Genomic DNA, 13,368 nt, shown 5'->3' on the forward strand with positions numbered 1-13,368 from the left:
TACAATCTTCTCTCCTTCGGGTACCACGTTTCATACATTTTCAGACTGGATACTCCTCAAGCACAACACTATAATCTGGAGGCCACTTTTCATCAAATTTTCATACTAGACCCATAACTATCATTGAAGATCAAAACAATCACTACTAGCATCATTAATTTCTGAATCATTGAAACCCTCTCAACAACACAGTCACCAAAACACAGAGCAGACAACAGAACTCTGCAATTACAATCAGACCCAACTGCAACTTCAAACATCAAACTTCAAAATGTATACGCTACTATGATGAATCAAACCCGCGTACATACGTGCCTTTTCCAAGGCCAACCCGCGTACAGATCTAAAAATATTTCTTATAACTTTGCAGTTGTACTAGACATCAGTCATACTCATAACATTTATAGAACATTACATGCATCAGTATGCAAATCTAGAATAAGCATAGTCAACCATATAAAGATAGTTCATTTCAAACCATTTGATCCCGATCTCTCCTTAGATCTTGTTCTCCATCAACCGGTGAGATCCCTCCTTAGCTCAGATCAAGCAATGCATCATCAACCCATAACCTGCATACTGGATCTCATACTTCCTCAAATCTTCAAGACTTTACAGATGCCTTTGCCTAATGATCTTCCTCTCCTTTTATAGTCTTAGGCCTTGCTCAATACCACAGACCAAAACCATAATAAAACAATACCATCGACCCAATACTTGGGATCAACACTTATGGGTGCAACACCACGGACCAAAACCATAGGTCTAAATACCACGGACCCAAAATAAGCTTTCTGACATGTACGAGCTTTTTCGTGCATGAAACTGCGTGTATACCCTACTTGGTATATAGCGAACCTGCGTATATGCGACTTGGTATATAGTGAACCTGCATGTATACCCTACTTGGTATATAGTGAACCTGCATATACGCGACTTGGTATATAGTGAACCTGCGTGTATACCCTACTTGGTATATAGTGAACTTGTGTATATACTCTTCTTTCTTCATTCTTTGTAGTCTGATCATCAATTCTTTGCTACTGACCTGCTGCACTATAATCTATCATTTTGCCATCAAGGAAAAAACTTGTATAATAATGCCAACATCCAATGAAAACTAGAGACTGTTGAAACTCTAATTTTAACCACAAGGGAAACCCTCCACAAGGGTTAGTGGAAACATTTGAACAGGAACCAAAAGCAAAGGGTAAATGAAAAACCAACCTAGAAGAGGCAAACACTGGGGTAAGAGCACGTCACAACAACTGTGAACGTCCAACTACAATTTATTAAAAATGAAGTCGAGCAGGAAGCACACCTGCAAGAAACCAAGATGGTACAAAGGGGTTACTTTCATGGTAGGATAAATCCTAGAAATTAGCAGATAAACCAAAATTGTGCTTAGGAAGGCCAAAGATTCCTTACCTTAGAAGAGGGAAGAACCGGGCCTCTACTCATCGCAAGCCTGAGATAGAACAAGTCACCCTGTTAGCCAACAACAAAGGAGAGATATTAATCGAGAGAACGCAGGGGGAAGTCTCTGACTGGCCTGGTAACCGAGTAGATTCCATTCCATGGCCTTGAATAAACCGTGACTGACCCTAGCATACCTCTAACAAAGAAGATCTATCATTATAATATTGCATGAAACAAATGTGTAAGCTTGTAGCAGATCCAAGGGTAATTGAATAAGGGGTGGTGGACTTTACTTGCAAACTACCCAAAGGAAGAAACCCTAGATGCCAGAATCAAGTTGCACACCGACAAAACCCCTACCACTGAGCGACGAAATTACCGAACAAGATGAGAGGGTGCGAGGCAGGTAGTTACCCAAGAAGTTGAACCATCTATCTCCACCATTGGATGAGGCGGTGAAAGATCCACAACCTTCCATAACCCAGGTGTCAACCGGAGTGGAGGTATTGGACTAATTGGTCTATTGTATTATATTGATGCATTATATTATAACAACATAATAATGAGTTATAGTCATATTTATTTCATATCAAAGTGTATAAAATAGCTATAGATTTAGAGATTCTTATAGCTATTCCACCAATAAAGTAAATATTGAGATTTGTTGTCGAGGGTTTGGTACTACGCTTAACCTCCTCATAGCATAGCATAGCAATGAATAGCAGAGATGGGAGTGGAAGATTTCCCTCATAACATAGAAAAGATGGGCGTTGATTTGGAAGCTTTCAGGAAGTTGCAGAGGGCAGATGGCTTTGCTTCGATCCTTGCTATCGGCACTGCCAATCCACCCAATGTTGTGGATCAGAGCACATATCCAAATTACTACTTTCGAATCACCGGTAACGAGCATAACACAGAGCTCAAGGATAAGTTCAAGCGAATATGTAAGTTTCAGTTTCTTCTTCATTCAAGCACGACACGCGATTCATGAATCAATCATGTGAAGAAATTTTATTTTATTCTTGTTACAAAAACTAGAGGTGCTAGCTGAACCACCACAAAGATCTAAACCCATCTTGTCTCCATGGAATATTCCACAGGTCTTAGGAGTATTCCATCTTCATCACCTCTAGTGATACCCAAATTCTCTTCACAAGATATACTCTCTTCTTCTTCAGAGGATCCCTCATTTTCTATTGCTACTAAAGTGGGTCTATCTTCATTACTACTACTAGATGCATGACTATCTCTATATTCAAGTGATTCACATGAACATCTACATAATGAATGACCTATTTCTTTACATTTATCTCAAAGCAATAGCTTACCTCCTGAGGAACATGGCCTTTCATCTGATTATTCATCATCATCAACTCGAGAGTGATGGGAAGAAACTTCCTTATTGGAAGAAGGATTTTCAATATTTTGAGCATCTTTCCTTTGAGATGCCTTTGTATTTTTCTTTATTCTTTTCTCATTATCAGTAGCCTTCACAGATTCAAGTTCATTGCTTGAGAAACAAGGTTCATCGACCTCCTCAGTTGCTGCATAAATTTCTCCTCCATATAGACATTGCAATTTGTCTAGCATTTCCCTTCCTGACTCACAATGCCTCACTTTATCAGCATCTGGCTTAGATAACCCTTTCATGATGATTTCCTTGGCTTATGTATTGAACTAATTCCTCTCTCCATATATCACAGACAACTAAATGTATTCATTGATTACCATTAAATAAGCTTCATTCTAATCTTCCAAGACTCATAGTCTGATCCATTTAAAAATGGAACTACTTCTATTGTTAGCCAAACTTGATTAGCCATTGTTTCCATTTGATATACCTTCTAGCGATTAAGTTATCCATGAAGGAACCTGGCTCTAATACCAATTGTTAGAAACAATGTTAATACTAGGGGGCGAATGAATCAATATTAAGGCTAATTTAAAATTTTATGCCAATTTATCTTTACTCATTGAAACTTGGCATCCATTATAAGAGAGAAACTATTAACAAACCATAACAACAACTATGTCAATGAATACAAGCATGCACATCACGAGAAGCAAACAAATGAGACACGAAGGTTTAACATGGAAACCCTTCCGGGAAAAAACCACCAAAGCTTGTTGTTGTTATTGGTGTAAAAATGAGAGCACCTACTCTATTACATCAATCTGTTAGTGAGCCATCACTCACAAGAAGCGCCAACTCCCTTTGATTGTTTGCTAGTACCCACTAGCAGGAAGAACCAACTCCCTCCTTTTTCACACACCTAATCATCCTACTAGAACCACCCTCTAAAGAACCAAATTCATGGATTTGTTGCAACAACCAACTTGCATCTCCTTGGATTTATGCAAGCACCAACTTGCAGGAGGCACCAACCCCCAAGCCTTCTCAGACACCCACTAGAGATGGAAGCACCAACTTCCTGTATGCAGGCTCCAAGCCACACTCAAAAGAAAACTTGATGCACACTGTAATTAGCAGCCTCTCTGCCTGTTTTCATCTATGTTTTCCTAAGCAACCTTTTGGCCCATGAAGCACTCTGTCCTCTGCAAAATCTGTAGCAACCCATTGTTCTGCTCTACAGTCTACACTAATACACAACACTCTCTGCACTTTTCCAACTCTGCAGCAACATACTCACTCAAGATCTCTGCTCTCGACCTTCTCTTTCTGCTTAGGCACACATGGAATCATCTTAGCAGTGCACTCACACTCAGAGTTCTCCAAATAGCTCACACTCAATATCATATACTCTGATCTTGTCCCTCTTCTATTCCATAGGCCCTCTTGCCCTCACACAACAACACTGGCTCTCTCGGCCTCTCATGCAACATCACATGATCTCTTAGCCCCTTCTCTCTGCAACGTGGGCACACACAACCTCTTTCTGTTGCAAATGCACAATTGGCCTCTCCTTACGTATTCACTCATGCATAGAGCTCTCCACACATATCACTAGCCATAATGTTGCTTCCCCCAATTTGCTCTTCTCCAATCACATGTTTTGTTCCTCTCCTACGTTGTGATCAATGTTGTCTCTATCAACCATCATTTCTCCTAGATTCACTCTGCTCGAGTGTACCTTTGCATAACTTCTCCATCCTGTTGTTTCATCTAATACATAAGCATTGCAACTTCATTAACCATTGAGAATGGGCTTATTTCTCTCACCCATTGTTGCTGCTTGAAACATGAGGATGGGCACGTGAGTGTTCCCACGTTGAGACATAAATCCTCAGTCAATCTTGCACACTCCAATAAGGCTCTTGTTATTTCTATGAAAAAAGATCCTATACCTGAGGCTCTGATCTTCATTCAATTTCTCATAGCACAGAAGCAAGATCAGGGATGGCTTGTCTTAGCTCATGACAAAATCCTTTAAATTATGCTGCGCAATCATGGTCCTTGCGACCTTGAATCAATGATCTCTACAGTTGTCATTACTCATGTGACACCAACCTTACTATCCACATTTACTTAGCTACACTAGCCTTGCTTATTCCTACTACGACGATGGCTAATTTGGAATACAATGCTCATGACATGTTGTCTCATCAATAAGCTCTTCTACACCCAGCCATATTTTCAATTGATTCCTTGTAGTGTGCAAGAAATCTCAAGCATGGTTTTTATGGAGTCAACTGTTGCTTCTGCAAATCATGGTCCTCTTTGTCTTTGTCTCCTGCCTACGAAAGTCACCATTGACTCCATTAAATCATTTGTGCAATCGTGGTCCTCGTCGCCCATGACTCAACGATCCTGACAGTGGATATTTATTCCAATGAAACCAACTCTTTTGTGAGCATTTAATCTTAGCTTCCAACTCATTTACTCTTAGCTTCCAGAATATTACAAGATCATGAAATTCCAAGCCTAGCCTTTAGCCCCTTTTTCTTCGCCTCTTATAGTTTTTCCACCATAGGACCGGGTGCTCTGACCGGTGAAATAGTACTTAGGTGCTAAGCCCTTCAGGATCCTATTGGGGGCCTATCTCCTTGTGTTTTTTCTCTATGCCCTTGGTTCTTTGGGCTCCACGACCAAGTTCCAACAACATCGAAAGCTCCCTGTATCATACCTTTCTCAAATTTCAATTAGGGAGGAGTTACAAAATCTCTGACCTTCAAAATACCCACGTGGTGTCTCCATAGCACGTAGGTGCTAAGCCCTTGAATATCTTGGGGCCTATCTCCTTGTGTTCTTTCTCTATGCCCTTGGTTCTTTGGGCTCCACAACCAAGTGCCAACAACATCAGATGCTCCCTGTACCAGAGCTTTCTCAAATTTCAATTAGAGACGAGTTACAAAATCTCTAACCTCCGAAATATACTTCCAGGGTGACATCAAACTTGTGTCATCAACCCCACGTGGCATCTCCTTAGTAGTGACACATGTCACCTGCATTTTCTCCATTAGGCCACTCAATAATGCTAAAATTGACTGCCACGTGTCCTCCATACAACAATGTCATGCTGATGTTATTTGCCACCGTAAGCTCCTGAGGGCCGATCAACTGCTACCATGTGTCATGTCCGAGGATAGAGAAAGGGTGTCTTGATACTTTGGTTTTGCCAACGAATTCCTTTGTAAATGCATGCTCACCGCAACCCTCGTAGCTTTTAAAAAGGATTCATTAATAATAAGTTACGAAATTCTGAAATTTTGAAGTTTTGAACCTCCAAGGTTTCGATATTGCGGCCTTTCGACGTCCTGAGATAAGAAGTTACGAGGTTCTCAAGTTCTGAAGTTTTGAAATTCGTCCTGCTTCCCTAGTTCCATGTTATCTCGAGTTTCTTTTAAATGAACCTTCGATATTTCAACCTTCTGAAGTCCCGATATTCCGACCCTCCGAGGTCCCAAAATTCTGACTCTCCGACATTCTGAAGTTCCGAAATTTGGGGTTCCGAAAATTAATAGATCTACTTACAATATAACATTTATGTAAATTAATAAGTTTTTATTAAATTCTTCAATTCTATTATTATAATTAAATATATAATTTTAACCATTTCGAAAATATGTATCAATAATAAATGGTTAGAAAATATAAAAACCATAACATATAATATTTAAAATACCTTTATTTAGTGTATCTATTTAAAAATAAAACGTACCAATAGAAAGTGATTCCAAAATATAAATACCATAAAACATTATATTTAGAATATTTTTATAAAACTTAGAAAATATATCTAATAGAAATACCTTATTTTTATTAATATTTTGAGTATATAAAACATATTTATAATCATAATATTAATAAATAGGCTTTATCATAAACATATTCATTTTTACTTATCAATAAATTAAAATATAAATATTGCTCAATAATATTATAATCTTTTATGAAATTTAAGATTCATTTATTATTAAAAATAAATATATTTCACGGTGCGTATCATAATTTACTTGTCAAATCAATAGCGAGGACAATTATTATTAGCTACTATAAGTGAATTTATATCAAGTCATCACCATTATTCAAGTAAAACAATGCCAAGAAAGAAAATTCTTAGATATTATATATAATATATCTAATTAAATGGGCTTTACACCTCTTTTTCTTTGTGGAACAGTCTTCCTTTTGTTAGCTGTCCTAAAACATGTATGATACCATCTCCATGCTAAATGTCAATATTAAACACCCTTAAAACATGTATGGTACCATCTCCATGCTAAATGTCAATATTAAACACCCTTAAAACATGTATGGTACCATCTCCATGCTAAATGTCAATATTAAACACCCTTAAAACATGTATGGTACCATCTCCATGCTAAATGCCAATATTAAACACCCTTAAAACATGTATGGTACCATCTCCATGCTAAATGCCAATATTAAACACCCTTAAAACATGTATGGTACCATCTCCATGCTAAATGCCAATATTAAACACCCTTAAAACATGTATCGTACCATCTCCATGCTAAATGCCAAATATTAAACACCCTTAAAACATGTATGGTACCATCTCCATGCTAAATGCCAATATTAAACACCCTTAAAACATGTATGGTACCATCTCCATGCTAAATGCCAATATTAAACACCCTTAAAACATGTATGATACCATCTCCATGCTAAATGTCAATATTAAACACCCTTAAAACATGTATGATACCATCTCCATGCTAAATGTCAATATTAAACACCCTTAAAACATGTATGATACCATCTCCATGCTAAATGTCAATATTAAACACCCTTAAAACTTGATAAATATCAACAAAATACACCACAACATATAAGAGAGAAAAGAAGTACAGTCTTGGGTTTGCTATAGTTGCAAATTTTAGGTGAATTTTTTTTGTTTTTAGTTAATAAAATTCAAAGTTGGAATATATTTACTCATTTTGCACTGTGACTAAATAGTCGATAGGTTAGATGAGGAGATCTTAAGCGATCTTGGAAATTTGACGAGAGAGAGGAGGGAGGACGTCATAGTGGAAAACCGCCTCAGCCACATGGCTAGCAAACCCGCATTCAAAACCCAAGTATGAATAATTTGTCTCAAAGACTAAGATGGTTTGGTATGTGACTGTGTTCACACTCACTATATTTTCTTCCTTTTCCTCATTGCCGGCTTCACAGTTGCGTGAGTCACTCATATATATTGGCGGCTTCACAGTTGCGTCACTCGATTTCGACCGACTTGACTATTCATCGTCCACACGTGTTTCTGATTTACAGTCTCCTCTCCTCTCCTCTCCTCTCCTGGAGTATGTATGTATGAATATTCAAAACCCAAGATATAGCTGTATGGTTGGTTGGTGTTGACTCAAGATATTCAAACAAAGCAAGCATGAGTCATCATATTAGATTATGGTATTAGACTATAAAAGCCATGGTATATAAAAGCCTTGGTTGGTGTTGAGTCAAGATATTCAAACAAAGCAAGCATGAGTCATCATATTAGATTATGGTATTAGACTATAAAAGTCATGGTATATAAAAGCCTTGGTTGGTGTTGAGTTAAGATATTCAAACAAAGCAAGCATGAGTCATCATATTAGATTATGGTATTAGACTATAAAAGTCATGGTATATAAAAGCCTTGGTTGGTGTTGAGTCAAGATATTCAAACAAAGCAAGCATGAGTCATCATATTAGATTATGGTATTAGACTATAAAAGTCATGGTATATAAAAGCCTTGGTTGGTGTTGAGTCAAGATATTCAAACAAAGCAAGCATAAGTCATCATATTAGATTATGGTATTAGACTATAAAAGTCATGGTATATAAAAGCCTTGGTTGGTGTTGAGTCAAGATATTCAAACAAAGCAAGCATAAGTCATCATATTAGATTATGGTATTAGACTATAAAAGTCATGGTATATAAAAGCCTTGGTTGGTGTTGAGTCAAGATATTCAAACAAAGCAAGCATAAGTCATCATATTAGATTATGGTACTAGACTATAAAAGTCATGGTATATAAAAGCCTTGGTTCGTGTTGAGTCAAGATATTCAAACAAAGCAAGCATAAGTCATCATATTAGATTATGGTATTAGACTATAAAAGTCATGGTATATAAAAGCATTGGTTGGTGTTGAGTCAAGATATTCAAACAAAGCAAGCATAAGTCATCATATTAGATTATGATATTAGACTATAAAAGTCATGGTATATAAAAGCCTTGGTTGGTGTTGACTCAAGATATTCAAACAAAGCAAGCATAAGTCATCATATTAGATTATGGTATTAGACTATAGAAGCCATGGTATATAAAAGCCATGGTATTGGACTAATTGGTCTATTGATGCATTATATAATAATCATATTTATTTCATATCAAAGTGTATAAAATAGCTGCTATAGATTTAGAGATTCTTATAGCTATTCGACCAGACCAACAAAGTAAAGTAAAGTAAAGTAAATATTGAGATTTGTTGTCCAGGGTTTGGTACCACGCTTAACCGCCTCATAGCATAGCAGAGCAGAGATGGGGGGCGTTGATTTTGAAGGTTTCAGGAAGTTGCAGAGGGCAGATGGCTTCGCTTCGATCCTTGCTATCGGCACTGCCAATCCACCCAATGCTGTGGATCAGAGCACATATCCAGATTACTACTTTCGAATCACCGGTAACGAGCATAACACAGAGCTCAAGGATAAGTTCAAGCGAATATGTAAGTTTCAGTTTCAGTTTCTTCATTCAATTCAATTCATGAATCAATCATGTGATCGAAGAAATATTATTCTTGTTACAAAACACCCTGTTTTCATGCGAAGAAATTTTATTCTTATTACAAAAACCAACCTGTTTTCATGCGAAGAAATATTATTCTGAAATCTGCAATACTTACTCAATATTATATTAGCGTAGCGTCACTTTTCAAATTTAGAGACGAACTTTTATTTATTATTAGCCAGCCAGCTAGTCAAACAAGTGAGAGATTCCGAAATCTGCACTGCTTACTTTTCAAATTTAGTGGCTGTAACTTTTTCAGATATTATTGTAATATTTAGTGGCGGTAACTTTTTCAGATATTATTGCAATTTGGTGGCTGTAATATTTTTCAGATATTAAGTTGATTGATTATAATTTAAAAGTATTATTGCAATTTTTCAGTAAAATATAATTTCATATAAATAACTATTTCATAAATTTGGATTCATTTTAAATAAATCTATTATCATTTTTAAGTTGGAAAAAAATATTGTTATAAAGTATTATTATAATATTAAAATGAATTAAAGTTATTTTTTTTCCTTTTTCTTTCTCTTTCTCTTTGGTATATATATTAACAAATTAGAGAATTGTGTGGGAAAAACAGGTTCATGTGATGAATCATGAATCATCCAAGATTTTGGATACAAAAATGATGTTAGTTTTTCTAATCATCATACATATGGCTCCATGCAGGTGAAAGGTCGGCAATAAAACAGAGATACATGTACCTGACGGAGGAGATTCTCAAGAAGAATCCCGATGTGTGCGCGTTCGTGGAGGTGCCATCGTTGGACGCACGGCAGGCGATGTTGGCTATGGAGGTGCCCCGACTGGCAAAAGAGGCGGCTGAAAAGGCCATTAAGGAGTGGGGGCAGTCCAAGTCTCGGATCACTCATCTCATATTTTGCAGCACAACGACTCCGGATCTACCCGGAGCAGACTTTGAGGTAGCCAAGTTGCTGGGGCTGCACCCGAGTGTGAAGAGAGTGGGCGTGTTCCAACATGGTTGCTTCGCCGGAGGCACCGTTCTTTGAATGGCGAAAGACCTTGTCCAAAACAATCGAGGAGCTCGGGTGCTGGTCATCTGCAGTGAAACCACCGCCGTTACCTTCCGTGGACCCTCCGAAACTCACATGGACAGCCTGGTGGGGCAAGCTCTGTTCGGCGACGGTGCTTCTGCCCTCATCGTGGGAGCTGATCCCATCCCTCAAGTGGAGAAGGCATGTTTCTAAATCGTTTGGACAGCCCAGACAGTTGTTCCCGACAGCGAGGGAGCCATCGGTAGCAAGGTGAGAGAGGTCGAACTGACCTTCCAACTCAAAGGCGCGGTTCCGGATCTTATCTCTGCCAACATTGAAAACTGTCTGGTGGAGGCGTTTAGTTAGTTCAAAATATCCGACTGGAACAAGTTGTTCTGGGTTGTTCATCCCGGAGGGCGTGCCATCCTTGATCGGGTGGAGGCCAAGCTCAATCTGGATCCCACAAAACTCATACCCACCAGGCACGTTATGAGCGAGTACGGAAACATGTCTAGTGCGTGCGTCCACTTCATATTGGATCAGACGAGGAAGGCGTCTCTACAAAATGGATGTTCAACCAGCGGAGAGGGATTGGAAATGGGAATTCTGTTTGGATTCGGGTCGGGCCTCACCATCGAAACAGTTGTTCTCAAGAGCGTTCCTCTTCAATAATTCAACAACTAAACTTAATCGCAACATCTAAGGTTTAGAATAAATAAATGTGCAACTATCCATTTTTACTCTTTACTCCAAGAGAATAAATGTGACCAAGATAGAGTGTTTCTAATAATAGTTTCAAATTCCAAGAGGTGCATGAGTTTCACTGTATCTTTCTTAATAAAAGGTTATAGTTTTAAATTCAAATTGGGAGAGATATAATTTTAAATTCAAATTCCGAAAGATACATCTTTATAAATTTTAGCAATCAGCCAACAACTACCTTTTATAAATAAACAAAAAAAAATCAAATATCAAATTAACCACTCTTAGCTTTAAACTGTGACCACTCCTTCCTTCCTTCCTTAAAATAAAAAATTTTAAGTGAAATCTTTTATTTTTGGTTAATAAAATTCATAACTACCCAAAATAAAAGATGAGTGAATGTAAACAAATATTGTGAACGCACTGGCATAACTTTTTACGTCTTCGATTTGCTATAGTTCTAAATTTTATGTGAAATTTTCTATTTTTAATTACTAAAATTCATAACTGCCCCAAATAAATAAAAAATGAGTGAATGTAAAAAAAAAAAAATTATGACTTTTTACGGTCTTCGGTTTGCTATAGTTCCAAATTTTAAGTGAAATTTTTTATTTTTAGTTAATAAAATTCATAACTACCCAAAATAAAAGATGAGTGAATGTAAAAAAATATTTTGAATGTACCGTCATAACTTTTTTAAGTGAAATTTTAGATTTTTAGTTAATAAACTACATAACTACCCAAGATAAAAGATGAGTGAATGTAAACAAATATTTTGAATGTACCAGCGTAACTTTTTATAGTTCCAAATTTTAAATGAAATTTCTGATTTTTAGTTAATAAAATTCATAACCACCCAAAACAAAATAAAAAAAATCAGGGAATGTAAAAAATTATTGTGAACGCGCACGGTCATAACTTTTACGTCTTCAGTTTGCTATAGTTCCAAATTTTATGCGAAATTTTTTATTTTTAATTAACAAAATTCATTCATAACTACGCCAAATAAAAAAAATGAGTGAATGTAAAAAATTATTTTAAATGTACCAACATAACTTTTTAATGAAATTCAAAGTTTGAATATATTTACTTATTTTAAGCCATCTCTGTCGAGAAACTCCAAATTTGACAAGAGGAGGGGAGGGAGGACGTGATAGTTGAAAATCTTAAGCGATCTCGACAGTCTGTCGAGAAACTCCAAATTTGACAAGAGGAGGGGAGGGGAGGGACGACGTGATAGTGACAGTTGACAAGAGGAGGGGTGGAAGGACGTCACAGTTGAAAACCGCCGCCTCATATTGACACATGGAATTCAAAACCCCAACCCAACACAACACAATCCCTCCCCTCTCGGGAGAGGGAACAAATTTTTTCAAAGACTAAGACTAAGACATGTAATTATTTTAATATTCCACGTGTTTAATTGGTTCCGTACGTACGTCACTGATGTCTTTTCCTCTCCTCATTCGCGGCTTCACACTCACTCTCTTACCTCCATTTCCACCTTTTCACACGGACTTGATGGATAATCTGATTGCAGTTGTCTATAATGCGACTTTTTGGAAGTTTTTCTGGTGGATTTTTCTGGTCAAAATCCGGCAACAATTTATTGGAATCGCAAGTTTGATTTGATAGCTAGTTTCTGCACAATCAAAGTGTCACATGGGTTTTTTAGGGTGCTGAATCCAAATATGCAGTTAAAAAACCATTTTAACTGCAACAAATCAATATTTAACCTCAATTTATTCGCCGTATTCCGTCACCGGAATCTCCAAAAAGTCGCATTATAGACAACTCCAATCTGATTTACACTCTCCTCTCCTGCACTATGAATATTCAAAACCCATTCTATCATCATTTACAGTCTCCTGGAGTAGAGTAGAAATATTCAAAACCCATTCGTACACACATTTCATGGATTTAAAATTTTAGATATTTAGATGATTTTTAATGGCATCTTATTTATTTAACAAATAAATTATATATTATAATTTAAATAGGTTTAATGGTTAACCAATAAATGGTTTGTGTTTATTTATTATTAGTAT

The 13,368-nt window shown here is 36.9% G+C and overlaps 1 pseudogene across 1 annotated transcript; it reads left to right on the plus strand.

Annotated features, from left to right (window-relative positions):
• The first annotated feature begins 9,252 nt into the window (after positions 1–9,252).
• Positions 9,253–11,482, plus strand: LOC149156391 (pinosylvin synthase-like; annotated as a pseudogene). The gene is made up of 2 exons (XR_016263317.1): positions 9,253–9,555; positions 10,293–11,482. The product of XR_016263317.1 is annotated as a pinosylvin synthase-like (transcript).
• The last annotated feature ends 1,886 nt before the right edge of the window (positions 11,483–13,368 follow it).

The sequence above is a fragment of the Pinus tabuliformis genome, chromosome 9, assembly GCF_031772625.1.
Source record: "Pinus tabuliformis cultivar Carrire ecotype Pingquan chromosome 9, CPIR1, whole genome shotgun sequence".
Taxonomy (NCBI): Eukaryota; Viridiplantae; Streptophyta; class Pinopsida; order Pinales; family Pinaceae; genus Pinus; species Pinus tabuliformis.